At 40.3% G+C, this 16,807-nt stretch overlaps 1 protein-coding gene across 1 annotated transcript in view; it reads right to left on the bottom strand.

The window, feature by feature from the left end:
- PPM1E (protein phosphatase, Mg2+/Mn2+ dependent 1E) overlaps positions 1-16,807 on the bottom strand; it is a 118,962-nt gene that overhangs the window by 77,321 nt on the left and 24,834 nt on the right. The gene's annotated exons all lie outside the window — the stretch shown is intronic.

The following is a 16,807-nucleotide window of genomic DNA, read 5'->3' as shown; positions in this document are numbered from 1 at the left end:
TTCTCACTCCATCTTTATCTTACTCCTAGAATGTACATTGCCACACCAGAATAGACCAATGGTGCCATAATGGAATACACTAATCAGTCATCCTAGCCATAAATGTGGTATAAGTACCTCGACAGATAGGTACTAATTCAGTATCCATCTAATTCAGTATCCTATCTCAGACAGTGGTCACAGCCAGATGGCTCAGCAGAAAGCATAAACCCTCGTTGGACACTTATTGCGCAATACTCTAGCATAGCAGAAACTTTCATTCCGACTCTGAAGCATGAAAAAATTGAGTCTAATTATTTCAATGTATTACTCTTCTGACATGCTCAAAGTACTATATGAGCTGCAACAAGGCACAATAAAGGAAATTAAAGATGAGGTTTCAGCCACAACTGCAAATTTGTGGCCTCTTGTGGTTTTAAGTGTAATGAACAGTTTTAATCTATAGTGTAAATCCATTAAAAGTCATTTTAAGAACAAAGATAGACTGTCCCTTAAAGATTTACCATGACAGCTACATTCATCAGGTATTATGGATCTATGACAATGGTGAGGCTATTAAGAACTTGGGATAGAACTTTCTTTGCAGAGCTCTAACTCCCTTCCAGAGGAGTTGATTAGGCCCACAAATTTAAGCACCTTCACTTCTAAATGTAAAGTTCAACTCTGACTTGGCCTTTCCACTATGGTAATGAAGCAATGATACTCTATTACATAAATGAATATTGGGAGTTTAGGGCAAGGAGGGTTTAATATTCCTACATAACCAAAGTGGTAGACGGTAAGTGAAACCTTCAAAGGTTTTACCACCTCTTTTGGTTCAAACACCTGTCCTCTCTGCATGTACAGAAAGTCCTTATGAAACTGTTGTTGGAAAGAAAAGATTCAGTGTATGTGCAATAGCCACTTCTCTAAACAAAGGAATCAGCTGGCATAGTTTCTCCCCCTCACAAAAAAGGGCAATAGACCAAAGGCCCTACATTATGGATTAGTGACCTGCAAAATTTCATTTTGGAAAGAAAGCCATTTTAAGTTTAGCCATCCATCATTCACCCAGTTCAGTAGCTCTCTAGCTCCTGCAGGGCAAATTCCTCTTCAACTGTACTCCTGTCATTTTAGGCTAGAGAAGAGCACAAATGAAACATCTGGGACCACTGATATTTTTGTACTCATACTTTAAAATTGGCTGAAACAGGTTTTTCAAAAAGTTTTATTTTTTAAAAATGACTCTCAGACTGAACACTCTGAACTTTGCTGGCAGTAATTCTTAAGTAATAAATGCAAAGAAAAACTCCAAGTTCTCAGGATATAAACAAAAAACCATGTACATAGTCAAGCATTTCTTCATGTGGAGGTTAGCATTGCCTTTATAGAAAGTGGTAAAGAAATGCACTAACTTGATGATGATAAACTCACACACACACACCCTCTACCTGTTCTGTCTTAGCTACAAGAAATCTGTCATACAGAAACCCTCCTAGCTATTATTCATGGACAAAAAGAAAAGGAGTACTTGTGGCACCTTAGAGACTAACAAATTTATTTGAGCATAAGCTTTCGTGAGCTACAGCTCACTTCATCGGATGCATTCAGTGGAAAATACAGTGGGGAGATTTATATACATAGAGAACATGAAACAATGGGTGTTACCATACACACTGTAAGGAGAGTGATCACTTAAGATGAGCTATTACCAGCAGGAGAGCGGGGGGGGGGGGGGGGGGGGGGGGGGAGGGAAAAAAACCTTTTGTAGTGATAATCAAGGTGGGCCATTTCCAGAGCAGATTGAAGTGTTCTCCGACTGGTTTTTGAATGTTATAATTCTTTACGTCTGATTTGTGTCCATTTATTCTTTTATGTAGAGACTGTCCAGTTTGACCAATGTACATGCCTGGGACATGATGGCATATATCACATTGGTAGATGTGCAGGTGAACGAGCCTCTGATAGTGTGGCTGATGTGATTAGGCCCTATGATGGTGTCCCCTGAATAGATATGTGGACACAGTTGGCAACGGACTTTGTCGTAAGGATAGGTTCCTGGCTTAGTGGTTCTGTTGTGTGGTGGGTGGTTGCTGGTGAGTATTTGCTTCAGGTTGGGGGGCTGTCTGTAAGCAAGGACTGGCCTGTCTCCCAAGATCTGTGAGTGTGATGGGTCGCCCTTCAGGATAGGTTGTAGATCCTTGATGATGCGTTGGAGAGGTTTTAGTTGGGGGCTGAAGGTGATGGCTAATGGCGTTCTGTTATTTTCTTTGTTGGGCCTGTCCTGTAGTAGGTGACTTCTGGGTACTCCCCTGGCTCTGTCAATCTGTTTCTTCACTTCAGCAGGCGGGTATTGTAGTTGTAAGAATGCTTGATAGAGATCTTGTAAGGTGTTTGTCTCTGTCTGAGGGGTTGGAGCAAATGCGGTTGTATCGTAGAGCTTGGCTGTAGACAATGGATCGTGTGGTGTGGTCTGGGTGAAAGCTGGAGGCATGTAGGTAGGAATAGCGGTCAGTAGGTTTCCAGTATAGCGTGGTGTTTATGTGACCATCGCTTATTAGCACCGTAGTGTCCAGGAACTGGATCTCTTGTGTGGACTGGTCCAGGCTGAGGTTGATGGTGGGATGGAAATTGTTGAAATCATGATGAAATTCCTCAAGTCACCTACTACAGGACAGGCCCAACAAAGAAAATAACAGAATGCCACTAGCCATCACCTTCAGCCCCCAACTAAAACTTCTCCAATTCATCATCAAGGATCTACAACCTATCCTGAGGGATGACTCATCGCTCTCACAGATCTTGGAAGACAGGCCAGTCCTTGCTTACAGACAGCCCCCCAACCTGAAGCAAATACTCACCAGCAACCACACACCACACAACAGAACCACTAACCCAGGAACCTATCCTTACAACAAAGCCCGTTGCCAACTGTGTCCACTATCTATTCAGGGGACACCATCATAGGGCCTAATCACATCAGCCACACTATCAGAGGCTCGTTCACCTGCACATCTACCAATGTGATATATGCCATCATGTGCCAGCAATGCCCCTCTGCCATGTACATTGGTCAAACTGGACAGTCTCTACATAAAAGAATAAATGGACACAAATCAGACGTAAAGAATTATAACATTCAAAAACCAGTTGGAGAACACTTCAATCTCTCTGGTCACTCGATTACAGACCTAAAAGTGGCAATTCTTCAACAAAAAAACTTCAAAAACAGACTCCAACAAGAGACTGCTGAATTGGAATTAATTGCAAACTGGATACAATTAACTTAGGCTTGAATAGAGACTGGGAGTGGATGGGTCATTACACAAAGTAAAACTATTTCCCCATGTTTATTTCTCCCCCACACCCCGCACTGTTCCTCAGACGTTCTTGTCAACTGCTGGAAATGGCCCACCTTGATTATCACTACAAAAGGTTTTCTCTCTCCCCCTCCCCGCCGCCCCGCCTCGGCTTTTCTGCTGGTAATAGCTCATCTTAAGTGATCATTCTCCTTACAGTGTGTATGGTAACACCCATTGTTTCATGTTCTCTATGTATATAAATCTCCCCACTGTATTTTCCACTGAATGCATCCGATGAAGTGAGCTGTAGTTCACGAAAGCTCATGCTCAAATAAATTGGTTAGTCTCTAAGGTGCCACAAGTACTCCATTTCTTTTTGCGAATACAGACTAACACGGCTGCTACTCTGAAACCATTCATGGACAAGTAAGTCTTCTGGAAAGTAACAAGGATGTTGTCAAGAACTGTAAGTCACAACATTTCAACTACCTGATTTCCCTTATATCTTTTTTGCAAAATCCATGTAATTTTTGTATGCTTATTTTTCAAACATTTTTATTGCTTTTTCTTTAAAAGAAAGTCCCTGCCAGCAGTCCAGTACTCATAAGCAAAATTACAACAACAAATGTGGTTCTTTCCAATATTTAGGAGCAACTCGCTTTTCTTTTCCCTCAAAGAAAATAAATATGATCACAAAACTGAAGCAACAATATACCGTGATATACCTATGTTATTCATTATAATTCAAGAAATGAAATTCAGGTCTCATGTTTGGTCCCTTGCTTCCCAGCCTCAAGTGGAGCTTCCTAAGTCACTCTAGCAAGTGTCTGCAGCTGACTGATGGGCAGTATAGCTGGTTCTTCTTAGCTGAAGGTAAGATCATTACAATGTGGAGCCTTAAAGACAGTAGAAGTAGAATGTGTATTTTCCTTTTTGCGGCAAGAGTGAGCATGCTTATTTAGACTCTCTCATATTTAAAAATCTCACCTTTGATCCCACACGACTCTCCAATTACTGCCCCATCTCCCTTTTGCCTTTCGTCTCCAAGCTCATTGAATATGATTGTTTATCATCACTGCAGTTCCACTCCTCCAATTCCATCCTAAAATCTTCAATCCATTGAACCCCAACTACTTATCTCTCATTTACTATTGAGATATTGACTCTTGCCTCCAAATAAGCCCTCGATGCCAGCCTCCATCGTCCTCTTATTAAATTTTCATACAAACACCTTTGTGCTTTCACCCAGCATAGCCCTCATGCTCAATCCCCATAAACATCTGCAAAATTAACATATTATCCTTCTTCAGAACCTCCTTAAAAACTCTCTTTTTCTGTGATGCCTACAAAAAACCTTGACAATGGCTAGACTGCTAAGGCCACTGCCAGTCATATTGACCAATGCTGTCTTATTGTTTCCTCGTCCTTCCCCATCTGTCTGTCTCCATCTGCTGTCTCTGTTTTAAGCTCTTGGGGCAGGGACTGTCTTCTTGTTCCATGTATGTACAGCACTGAGACCCAAGAACCTCTTAATGTAAACTGGAAAAGGGTGTAGAGGGCTACGGTGATCTCCTAGGCCTGGTAATCACATTCTAGTTTACCAAACAGTGTCATATTAGGTTTCAAATAAAAGCCGGAATCACAGTGGTCATCAATATCATCGCAAAATGCAGGTACGGATGTTGGGTAAGGAGTTATGTATATACACTGAAATTACGTTCTTAAAGTTTGTGTCTAGGGACTGGTCACCTCGCTCTTAACATGTAAATTATGTATTGTGTAGTTTACAATAGGTCTCCTCTCACCAGTCTAAAGCAAATGCTAATGAATAAGGCTACGTTTTAGTCACAGGTATTTTTATTAAAAGTTATGGACAGGTCACGAGCAGTAAACAAAAATTCACTGCCTGTGACTTGTCCATGACTTGTACTATATACCCCTGACTAAATCTTGGGGAATAGGGTGGCCCGTGGGTGCTGGGGGGGGGGTGGCCCAGAGGGCACCATAGGTGCTGGCAGGGACATGGAACCCCTGCTGGAGTTGGGGGGGGGGGGGGTACTGGCGGGTCTGGCAGGCTCCCTACCCGGCTCTGCGCCTCCCCGGAGGTGGCGACATCCGTTAGCTCCTAGGCGGAGGCATGGCCACGCAGCGTTGTGCGCTGCCTCCTCCCCGAGTGCTGGCTCCACAGCTCCCATTGGCCAGGAACCGCAGCCAACAAAAGCTGTGGGGGCGGTACCTGCAGGCAGAGGGAGCACGCAGAGTCCCCTGGCCATTCCTCGCCCTATGAGCCGAAGGATGTCGCCACTTCCAGGGAGCCCCCCAAGGTAAGCGCTGCCCAGAGCCCTCACCCCCTTCTGCACCCCAACACCCAGCCCTGAACCCCCCCACCAAAACTCCTGCTGCTGCTGAGGGTGGGACGGTGGCTCGAGACTGCTCCAGCAGCAGCCGGTACAGCTGGTCGCTGCAGAAGTCATGAAAAGTCACGGAACCCGGGACTTCTGTGACCTCCGTCACAAACTTGCAGCCTTACTAATGAAGGTTTGAGAAAATTTCAGACAGACACAAGTAACAGGAAGAAGTGAACACTCAGGTGTTCAGGGGAAACCTATCTGGAAGTGCGCATCAGAGGTTTGCTTTGGTATATTTGGGGGACAAAGATGACACCCTGTCATCCTTCACGTAGGAAGTAACCGGAGAGTGAGAGTGGTCTTGATCAGGCATGGTTAAAAATTCTGGAGATAATTTTGGATGAGATAAACTTAGACAGTAGAGTAACTTGTTAGTTAAGTTTAGTCTCTAGAAACAGTGTTATGATTTTGTTTTATATGTAACCATTTTGTTTCCAATAGTCTTATTCACTATCACTTGAATATCTACTCTTTGCTAATACATTTATAATGAAAACTAGAAAAAGTTTATCTAAGTACTGTGGTGTTAAGCAAAGTAGGGATCCTAAATTGAATCTGACAAGCTGATATGTACTGTTCCTTTGGGAACAGCAGGCCTGGTAATTCTGTCAGTGGTCAGGGGACAAGGGGCTGGACATTACAGGGAACATTCAGAGGATTGAGGGCTGGCTTGCGCCTTTTCTTAACCTGTACTGAGAAAGCAAAGTCTGTTGAGGCCTGGAAGTCAGTGTTTGTGTTATCAGAGGCTGGTAGTTTCAGGGTGCTGATCCACAGCAGGCACAGACAAGACTTCTTTATGCTAAGGGAAGGTGATGGTGAGCTGCCTCACTACCCCGGATGCACATAACACAATGGGGTCCTGATCCATGACTAGTGCTCCTAGGCACTATGATAATACAAATAATAAGGGTAGGAGTTAAGGGGCACCAAGGAAACTCCCATAATACTCACCTATATCAACTGCAATTCTTACTCTGGTATATATATATATATATATATAAAATAATATATAATATTAATAATATTAGTATTATTACTTTGCTAAATTCAGCACAAGATATACAAACCACTGCTCCAACCCTAACTAAACAGGAACTTGATTGCTGTTTCCCTTATGACTTCTGTTTGCATCTTTCAAAGATAATGATTTGAAAGAAGGTGAAGAAACACTAATTGCTCTGAGCTGTGCCAAGAGTTCAGCCTTTATGTTTCTATCCTTTTGAAAGGATGAACTATGTTTCAGAGGCAGCATGTGTTGCTATGGTAATTATTATTTTACTGAACAGCATACATTAAAAACTGATTTCAAATTGTCAGAGAGCAATTATACCAATTAGAATGTGTGCACTCACATTTCTAAAATATTTCAATTTTTCTTCCTTAATTTTAGTGCTTGTGATAGATCTTGGATTGACAGACCTGGAGAATGAAGTATTCGACTTGATCAGAAGGATATCTACAGAATGAATAACAGCAGTTCAAGTTCTCTCTACATTGCCATCCAATGGGCCACCCAGGAAGTAGCATCAGGAGGAATGAGATGGGAATTCAGACTCACTGGTCTATTTTGCCTCTCGACTGCTAACCAGCAAGAGAGATGTCTAACTGACGATAATCATACCCCTAATACTGCAATTGGATCCCCATGAGCAGACTCTTCTGCCTCCATAGAGTCCCACTGAAGAGAAAAGTACTATAAATGTGTGCAAAGATCCACCCAAGTGGATCCAATTGCAGGATCATGGCCCATCACAGTAATTTCGTTATATAGACATCTGTACACTGGGAACAAAACTGAAAATGCCAACTCTTATCCCACTAAACAACCAGCCATTAGACAGTAATGACTTTTGGACCAGATCCAAAAACATGCAACCTAGATATATGGCAATTTTCTGAACTATCCGGGCATCTCTTTTTGAATAGCTAGTTACAAAACTAACACAAAAATGGAAGGAGTTGAGACAAGAAACATACTCACATGACTCCACCTCCTTTTTAGCTTCTAAATCTCCAGGACAACGGAAAAAAATATTTTCTGATTAGCAGAACTAAGTATATGAAATATCTTTACTTTACTAAACACAAACCCTAAAAGAAGGATGGTCTTGTAGATAGGGGCCAGAAATGGGAACCAGAAGATCTAAGTTTTGTTCCTGGATTTAGTACAGGCTTCCTGGTTGACTCTGTGCTAATCAATTAACATATAAGCCTCAGCTTCCCCACCTGAAAATAGGAATAATAAAACTTGTGTACCCCATAGAGTTGGTTAATAAGGCTGATATCAAAAAAGCTTGCAGATGCTTGGACAAATGGCACTAGAGGAATGCCAAGAATAATTATTGAAATAGTTCAGAAACAATGGCTGAAACACTTACACTAAGTACAGTGAGATCTAAAGCATAGCAAAATTCAGCATTTGACATATTCATTATTAATTATAATTACCACTTCTTTAGCAACATCAGAGTGCATTGTGCTTTACAAACAAAAAAGACATAGCACACCAAAGAAACGAGCAAAACTTGTTGGTTACTTTTATTGTTATTGAAATTATTTTCATAGGCTAAAATTTATAGTTTGTAGGAGCAAAGTCAGTCAAGACAGGGCAGGAATGAGGCCGCATCAGAAGGCTGCTGGAAACAAATGAATCAAGGAGGGAATTGAAGGAGGAGAGCAAGACTGCCTGTCACATAGGATCAGAAAGGATATTCCAAACAGAGGAGGCAGGCTCAGAGTTGAACAGAGGAATATCAAGCTGTGACAAGTTGGCAGAGCACAGGGGATAGCAGGGCAGAAACCAAAAAACGAAGGTAGGTACAGCATTGAAAATGAGAATAAGGTGGTGAATTTGGCCACAAAGGAGATCATAAACCAGTGCAGGGATTCAACAGCAATGATGACATGACTAGAGCAACAGACTGGCAATCTGCCGTTTCCCTAAATAAGGAAAAATTCTAAATACAAACTAATAACAACGCTGAAGGCATTTCAGAAAGTGGTCACAAAACACATGGCATTCATTTCGGAAAGTCTTGACTTTGTTTGTCCCAGTTCCCAATCCTGTTAATTCTGATTCTCTAGTTTGACAGGAAGGAATCTCATTTGTTTACTGTAGTAATCACCAACTAAGATCACTGTAAACAGGAGGAACCTTGCTAAGGCCTCTTGGATCAAGATGCCATATTGATAAAACATCTGGGACAAGTAAGGTATATTCTGTCAAAGCAGCTTGAGTTCTTTTCTTTTGTATGATCTATTTTCAAGGGAAATTACTATGTAAGAACTATAATGATGACGGGAAAAGGTCATGAAATAAGCCAATATTTCATGCAGAAGAAACTTGCAGCATAAATACCATTCTAATGTCTGTTAAAACTAATTGTTGGGTTCGATATTCAGGCAAATTGTAGCAAGTCCATTTAAAATAATCTGCAGAATCATGGCTTTCTTCCAAATCTTATAGCAAGATGCAGAAAATTAGGTGGAAAATATTTAAGGTGATTGCCATTGTTCTTGAACAGATTAGAGTTGGACATAGTATATTCTATATTCAGGACAACTTGAATATTTTTTTAATTTGTCTTGCTAATATGTACAAATAGGGACAGATATTAGGGGATGTGTACACAGAAGCTAGAGAGCTAGCCACCTGAGTAATGCACTTAGGGTTTCAGATGGGATCATATTCACAGCAGGTAGCTCATCCCACTGCTCACACCACTGGGTCCACCCTTCTATTTTTAGTACGCTAGCTTGATCAGAGATAGCATGGGTATGTTTACCTGAGCTGCAAATTACATCTCCAGTTCCAGTGCAGATATATCCTTACAGTGAGGCTAAACTATAAACAGTGCAAGCTAAGGAGTATGTATAAAGGTGGCTGAAAGTTCACCTTGCACTCTGCTGAAGGAATAATCAATTGCACAAGTAAAAAATGGGAAATTACTGCCTAGGAAGGAGTACCGCACAAAAGGATCTGAGGGTTATACTGGATCACAAACTAAATATGAGTCAACAATGTAATACTGTTGTAAAAAAAACCTGAATATCATTCTGGGATGTATTAGCAGGCATATTGTATGCACGACACAAGAAGTAATTCTTCCACTCTACTCAGCATTGATAAGGCCTCAGCTGCAGTAGTGTGACCAGTTCTGGTCACCACACTTCAGGAAAGATGCAGACAAACTGGAGAAAGTCCAGAGAAGAGCAACAAAAATGAAGAAAGAATTTAAAAAAAGGTTTGATTAGTCTGGAGAAGAGAAGACTGAAGGGGTACATTGAGTTGAGAGCATAATTTGGCCCAAATTACATTATATATGATGTAAACATATGGCAAGATTCAAGTCCACTCAGAGGGTGAAAGAAAGGTTAAAACAATTTCAGGAAGCATGTGACATGAGTATGTGAAGGAAAGGCTTAAAATGCAGAAGTGCGAAGAGAACATGAAGCATGCAAGAGTATGGGTGCTAACATTAGCCAATGAAACAGCTACAGAGAAGCCATAATATTAGCTATAAGTGAATCTTAACAGCACCTTCTGAGCCCAAGGTATGGAAGAAGAGGATGGAAGAAAAGAATACTAATAGTTCAGTAATGGCAGGAGTCAGTGCCAGTACTGTTAGCCCGGTAAAAAAACACTCTGTTCAGCATTCTGAAATGGCAACAGGATGGACGTGCAGTGGCAAACTAATGAGTCACTCTTTGAGACAATGTTAGATATTGAAGCACTGATTAAATGATTACACTTCAATGGGCAAATATTTTCTATTTCTGCACAGCAGTAAGGATAAAAGGAAGACAATCCCACGGTTTCTGTCTCCACTTCTGTCAGAGTGTGGCCAATTCATTTGCACAATTGCTTTGGCAATCATCTCAAAATTTCCCATGGACCTAGGGGTGAACAGCTCACAATGTCTCTAACTTTCTACTGAAAATGGTTCTTAAGATATTGTGCAGTCTTTTCATAGTTAAGAAGTGGTCAGCACATGTGAATCTGAACTAAATCTACCAAGAGGTATTTTAGGGGCTATTTGGAAAGGAAACTCAGCCTTTCTGAATTGAATTGTTTTCTATGGCTGATGACTGTGTTTCCATGGAGAAACTACAGAATACAGACAGCTTTAGTTCAAGCGAAAATTGCTGTAGGCTTATCTTTGTGAAAGCTCCACAGTGGGAAGGATAATTCAGGCCAGTTATTTAAAATTCATGTGCACTCTTTTATACTTAAAAACAACTATTTGTTTTCACTTCAATCTGTGAAAAAGCAACTTAAACACAGCTGTATATGCACACACCTTCTTTTAAAGTTGAAGAAAATGCAGTTCTCAGTAGCAAAGGGAGTGGCCCCACTGTCTTCATAAGAAGTTTAAATAAAAATTCTCAATGTTTTCTTAAAAAAAAAAAAAAAGAGAGAGAAAATACATAGTACAATGATATGAAGGCCAATGCTGTTGGCAAAGTGGTGGGGTAACTGGGATAAAATACTAGCAAAAAGAAAAATGCTATTTCCATCCTCGCAAGCAGCGGTGCTTCAACTGCGAGGTTAAACCTATCCCTGAAGATCCAATTTCTTAAAGGGAAGGTATCAGCCAGTCCAAGGAAATGTAAAACGGAAGGTTTTTTCCTATGTTTTGCTTAGGATTTGATAAATCTTTCCCTGGATATTTAGTAATGAACACTTCATACTCAAAAGAGGATTCCCAATTTGTACCACCAAAAAGTCAAATTGAGCCAATAAAACAGAAAAATTGAATAGGCTGCTTTATGCTCATGCATCTTCAAAATATAAATCTAAAATTCAACCTCTTTTCAATATTTTACTAACAAAGGCTCTTCTCCCCACTTGTACAATTAAACTGTTCATGTTGACAAATGGGGTTTTATGTGGGAGTGCCTGTTTCAGTTCTCTAAACTGCAGTTTGCAGCTCTCCCCACAGATAGCGCTGTGTTGCAGTTGCATTCTCAAAATAATACTACATAGCAACCTGTATTGCTTTTTCCACTTCCACAGCACTTTACACACGAACTGATAAATCCTTACAATACTCCTCTGAAGTTGGCAAGTATTATCCCTATTTTACACACAGGAAAACTAAAACACAAAGAGATTAAATTACCTGACAAGGCAACAGTAGGAATGTGTCGGGGCCAGGTTTAGAGTTCAGGAGTTGGAGTCCAATCCAGAACCTGTCACCATGTGACCTGGTTTCAGAAAATTGAGTGGATATAATAAATGATCAGAGATATTTTAAGTGCTCTGTCATAAATATAAAGGGAAGGGTAAACACCTTTAAAATCCCTCCTGGCCAGAGGAAAAACCCTTTCACCTGTAAGGGGTTAAGAAGCTAGGATAACCTCGCTGGCATCTGACCAAAATGACCAATGAGGAGACAAGATACTTTCAAAAGCTGGAGGGAAGGAGAAACAAAGCCTCTCTCTGTCTGTGTGATGCTTTTGCCGGGGACAGAACAGGAATGGAGTCTTAGACCTTAGTAAGTAATCTAGCTAGATATGCGTTAGATTCTGATTTCTTTACATGGCTGAGAAAATAAGCTGTGCTGAATGGAATGTAGATTCCTGTTTTTGTGTCTTTTTGTAACTTAAGGTTTTGCCTAGAGGGATTCTCTATTTTTTTAATCTAATTACCCTGTAAGTATTTACCATCCTGATTTTACAGAGGTGATGCTTTTTACTTTTTCTTCTATCAAAATTCTTCTTTTAAGAACCTGATGGCTTTTTCATTGTTCTTAAGATCCAAGGGTTTGGGTCTGTGTTCACCTATGCAAATTGGTGAGGATTTTTATCAAGCCTTCCCCAGGAAAGGGGGTGTAAGGGTTGGGAGGATTTTGGGGGGAAAGACGTTTCCAAACGGACTCTTTCCCAGTAATATACCGGTTAGATGTTTGGTGGTGGCAGCGATAAAGTACAAGGGTAAAAGGTAAAATAGTTTGTACCTTGGGGAAGTTTTAACCTGAGCTGGTAAAAGTAAGCTAAGGAGGTTTTCATGCAGGTCCCCACATCTGTACCCTAGAGTTCAGAGTGGGGAAGGAACCTTGACAAGCTCATTAAATCAAAAGAAATTTCAGTAATATATTTTGTTTAGCATTTTCAAAGTGATAACAGATTCCTACAAAGTATCTCAACTACTGGGCATTGAAAGAAAGATGCTCAAATGTTGCAGCACCTTATTCAACAATTGTGTCTTCAAATATTGTACATATTTATACAAATTAAGATGAAACACAAAACCCCACTGACCTTTTCCTTCCATTCTCCTGTCATTGCACTTAGCCCACCAGTGGATTCAGTTACCTTTTTACAACTTCCACGTTTCATCTAGTTTTCCTCTACTCCATTTCCATTCCCCTTTTCTCCAAATGCTGTAAAGTGTGCTGATTCTAATTGTTTGTGAAGCATTGTACCATATTTTGTATTCTAAAAGAAAAGTACTTCAGGATAGGGATTCTTAGTTGATTGTCTTGTAGATTATGTCTATCTTTGCAGAAAAGTTTTGAAACCATCTGAATTTGTTCACAACTGAAAAATATGCCTTGTTCAGAGCAGATATTTTATGAAAAAATACTAAAATCACATTTTTAATCAAATATGACCCTAATGTAGAACGACCACTTTTCTACGACAGGGGGCCAGTAATTCAAGGTCAATCAAAGCTGATAGCACCAGACTGCAGCCTTAATGATTCTCAGTGATGATCCTGCAATGAGGTGTCATATTAGGGTAGGTGTTGGGAGTGCAGCATAACAGGTTACCCTTGGCCAAGTCCAAATTAATGTGGCCACATTGTGGGAAATATTGGCAGATATTCAAATAAGATAACACAATTTGATACAATCATACTTACAACATCACAGGTGAAAACTATGTTTAATGTCTACAACCTCATTTTAACCCTTACCCATTCCCAAGAGATGATCTGCACCAAACTGAAAAACCCCTCAATCCAGACAAGCACCCATTGTCTGAGTCAGTCTCCATAAATTGGAGTTTGTAAATTGCACCAAGTTGATAGTACCATGTTTGGGTTAGGAGACACCACCCACAGAAAGAATTAGGAGTGATTATTTAAATACTGGGCTGTGGATGATGAACAGCAAGAAAACCATCTCTGGCAAGTCAGGAGGCTGTCATTTGCATTCGCATTGTTCTTTGCTCTACTGTGCAATATAAATGTTATTGTCAAATTCTCACAACAGAGGCCCAAAATCAGATAGATAACCTGCAGACACTAATCTGATCTGAGAAGATTTACTGTGATTAAAGAAAAGGAGTACTTGTGGCACCTTAGAGACTAACCAATTTATTTGAGCATGAGCTTTCGTGAGCTACAGCTCACTTGCTCATGCTCAAATAAATTGGTTAGTCTCTAAGGTGCCACAAGTACTCCTTTTCTTTTTGCGAATAAAGACTAACACGGCTGTTACTCTGATATCTGTGATTAAAGAGATTCAGAAGAATTTCATGTTAAAACATTTACCTCTGACTTCAGAATTTCTGTACACGATGAGAGGAACAAATTATGCTGACATTTTTCACTGCAATGACCTTTGCAACCCCTGTAAATACACCAAGTCTTTCCATTCTTATGAATAAAAAATTATTAATTTAAAAGTGACTTTTCTATTTAAAAAACTATGATGAATTATCACAAAATTAGTGAAGTTACTGAAATAAACATGATAATTTCCACAGAATATAAAGTTAAAACATTATCCACTGAAATGTTATAAATTATAGTGAGAGGCTATAATACATCACAAAAAATTTACTGATTCAAAACATGTATCATGGTAAAGTCCAATATTTGCAAGTAAATGTTAATATCATTTGTCATTGATGTAGCTTTTCCATGTAAGTAACACTTGATAGTGAAAGCAATAGAACATTTGCTTATTCAGCTAAAAATCTTGGGACATGTATGATGGTAGGTAGAAGCAAAAAGTAACATTCTGGACACTAAATGACCTGTTTTAATCCAGATTCGGTCTTAGTTTTGTGCTTCTGGACAGAAAGAGGAAATGTTGGATCAAGACGTGATGAAACAGCTTACATGATTAGGACTCCCTGGCTGCAAAGGGTCTTCCAGGCCCCCTGTGCTCTGACAAACAGATTCCCAAAATTCTACCCAAAATCCTACCACCAACTTCTGTGAGGAGGCCTTGCAAGGTCATATTTAGTCTGTCAGCAGAGGATTGACAGGTGTATTACTCCCCCCCCCGGGACAGAGGCTATCTCAATAACATATACAGATGAATAAAGCAGGAGCGCTACAAGGCTACAAAAGTAATCTCATTCATGGTTTCATGACCCAAGGATAGTCATCTGAAGAGAAATGGGAGTATTAATCAGGGTATACCGCTGTTTGTGTCCATTTATTCTTTTACGTAGAGACTGTCCAGTTTGACCAATGTACATAGCAGAGGGGCATTGCTGGCACATGATGGCATATATCACATTGGTAGATGTGCAGGTGAATGAGCCTTTGATAGTGTGGCTGATGTGATTAGGCCTATGATGGTATCCCCTGAATAGATATGTGGACACAGTTGGCAACGGGCTTTGTTGCAAGGATAGGTTCCCGGGTTAGTGGTTCTGTTGTGTGGTGTGTGGTTGCTGGTGAGTATTTGCTTCAGGTTGGGGGGCTGTTTGTAAGCAAGGACTGGCCTGTCTCCGAAGATCTGTGGGAATGATGGGTCATACTTCAGGATAGGTTGTAAATCCTTGATGATGCGTTGGAGAGATTTTAGTTGGGGGCTGAAGGTGATGGCTAGTGGCGTTCTGTTCTTTTCTTTGTTGAGCTGGTCCTGTAGTAGTATTTGATGTACTAGTACGTTAGTACTAGCCCGTTGCCAGCTGTGTCCACTATCTATTCAGGGGACACCATCATAGGGCCTAATCAAATCAGCCACACTATCAGAGGCTCGTTCACCTGCACATCCACCAATGTGATATATGCCATCATGTGCCAGCAATGCCCCTCTGCCATGTACATTGGTCAAACTGGACAGTCTCTACGTAAAAGAATAAATCGACACAAATCAGACATCAAGAATTATAACATTCAAAAACCAGTTGGAGAACACTTCAATCTCTCTGGTCACTCGATTACAGACCTAAAAGTGGCAATTCTTCAACAATAAAACTTCAAAAACAGACTCCAACGAGAGACTGCTGAATTGGAATTAATTTGCAAACTGGATACAATTAACTTAGGCTTGAATAAAGACTGGGAGTGGATGTGTCATTACGCAAAGTAAAACTATTTCCCCATGTTTATATCCCCCCACACACACACACTGTTCCTCAGACGTTCTTGTCAACTGCTGGAAATGGCCCACCTTGATTATCACTACAAAAGGTTTTTTTCCCCCTGCTCTCCTGCTGGTAATAGCTCACCTTACCTGATCACTCTTGTTACAGTGTGTATGGTAACACCCATTGTTTCATGTTCTCTGTGAACATAAATCTCCCCACTGTATTTTCCACTGAATGCATCCGATGAAGTGAGCTGTAGCTCACGAAAGCTTATGCTCAAATAAATTTGTCTCTAAGGTGCCACAATACTCCTTCACTTTGAATGATAAAGATCAAGGACAAATAATGCATTCAAATGATCAGCTCAACCTTTCAGAAACATGCATTCTTTTAATGAAACTTAACAGCAGAGCAATGCTTGACTGCTTATCAGAAAGATAGGAATCTTGTACATACACTTCAACTGTTATTATTTGTTGATTCAATGAATCAGCTCCACTGATCCCTCCAGTAGAACCATTCGTTCATATATTAGGATCTGCAAGTATTCAAAGAAGTTTTAAAATAAGCTACCCCTTTATGCAGATTAATATTTAGCCACAGGCACAATAATAAATCTCAAATTCCAGTTAGTGACAAATCTAAACCTTATGACAACAGTAATGCTTGTTTTAAATAAAGTATAAATGTGCCTATTCTACAAATCCAAATACTGTCCCACTGAAATTTTGGAAGAAAAAATTGCTTGTTAGTAAACTGTTTAAGAGCTTGGGAGGAAATTGGGCAAATAGAATGACCATGGTAACTTATTACTGCACTGAGCCTGATAGTAAAAGCTAC

This window comes from Chelonia mydas, chromosome 17, assembly GCF_015237465.2.
Source record: "Chelonia mydas isolate rCheMyd1 chromosome 17, rCheMyd1.pri.v2, whole genome shotgun sequence".
NCBI classification, from domain to species: Eukaryota; Metazoa; Chordata; order Testudines; family Cheloniidae; genus Chelonia; species Chelonia mydas.
Note: the sequence above shows the minus strand (reverse complement) of the source record. Positions and strands in the feature narration are given on the sequence as shown.